The sequence below is a fragment of the Schistocerca americana genome, chromosome 8 (assembly GCF_021461395.2).
Source record: "Schistocerca americana isolate TAMUIC-IGC-003095 chromosome 8, iqSchAmer2.1, whole genome shotgun sequence".
NCBI lineage: Eukaryota > Metazoa > Arthropoda > Insecta > Orthoptera > Acrididae > Schistocerca > Schistocerca americana.
The window spans coordinates 263,911,552-263,912,944 of record NC_060126.1 but is presented as its reverse complement, the minus strand read 5'-3'; the positions used below and the strand labels follow the sequence as shown (position 1 = coordinate 263,912,944).

Below are 1,393 nucleotides of genomic sequence, written 5' to 3'. Positions count from 1 at the left end.
TATTGGTTTATAAAAATAAACGCTTTTTTCTCCAGACCAGTTTGTCTCTTTAATTATTGAATGACATTCGTGCAATGCCCAGAGAGGGCCACCCATGTCGGCAACCCAGACAATGGCGGCGCCGTCACCGAGCGGCAGAGGGACCTTCCGTGAAGCCTCCCAAAAGCAACGCTGATTGGACAGCGTCTGATAGCGACAGAAATTAAGGACTCGCGTTTTGGCTTCGAAAGGAGCGGTCGCTTTTGGTCCGGTCCTTGTGATGAAGTGATAGCGAAGTTTTATGTTGCGTCCGGCGGCCCAGACATTACTTTTGCACATATTGGATCACATGGGGCAGTTAAAGCTGCAACAATACACTGATCCACATCTAGACACTACGAGAAGGCCACCTGCTGTGGTTTCGACGTTGCACAGTACATCACAGGCAAATATCCGCAGCTCCAGCCGTATTCAAATAGCTCTCGCCGAGATAGGTGTGTGTGTGTGTGTGTGTGAAATCTTATGGGACTTAACTGCTAAGGTCATCAGTCCCTAAGCTTACACACTACTTAACCTAAATTATCCGAAGGACAAACACACACACCCATGCCCGAGGGAGGACTCGAACCTCCGCTGGGACCAGCCGCCGAGATAGGTACAGAGGGGCTAGTTGTGGGCCATATATGCAGTGCAGTGCATGCTGAAAGAGTAGTTTCTACTGTATGTTTCTTCATGCTGGTAGGTAAATCAACTCGAACTCGTGCTCTCTGTCAGTGATAGGAGACGTCCCAGTCTGTATTGAAAACAAAGAAAATTAGTACTTTTGTGTTAGTTGTCATTTTTATCTAAGCACACTGTGCCGTAATTAATCAGGAGACATCACCTCATTATGCATGCACTCCGTCTTCAGGCCACAAGTGGCCCATCGGTACCATCCGACCGCTGTGTCACCCTCAGCTGATGATGTGGAAAAGAGCATCTGGTCAGGACACCGCACACCCGGCCGTTACGATGGTTTTCTTTGACCGGAGCTGCTACTGTTTGGTCGCGTGCACCCCCAAAAAAAAAAAAAATGGTAACAGCACATGGCGACCCCGATGGTCACCCAGCCAAGTGCCGGCCACGCCCCACAGCGCTTAACTTCAGTGATCTGACGGGAACTGGTGTATTCACTGCGGCAAGGCCGCTGCCGCCTCAGCATGCATAGTGAGATGTTAATGTAGAAATATATTAGCAATAAAAAAAATTTTCATTCTGCGTAGTATTTCTGGCTTTTAGTTGAAAAGTGCCCACCAGTCTCCTCAACCAAGACATTCTTTTGGGGGGTTATTTTTGTGTTTTTATTAATTTGACTCTTACACTATGTGATCAAAAGTAAAAAGTATCCGGACACCCCCAAAAAGTACGTTTTTCA

General features: G+C 47.4%; 1 pseudogene; it reads right to left on the bottom strand.

The window, feature by feature from the left end:
- Positions 1–1,052: 1,052 nt before the first annotated feature.
- LOC124546169 lies at positions 1,053–1,170 on the bottom strand (annotated as a pseudogene).
- Between the last annotated feature and the right edge of the window lie 223 nt (positions 1,171–1,393).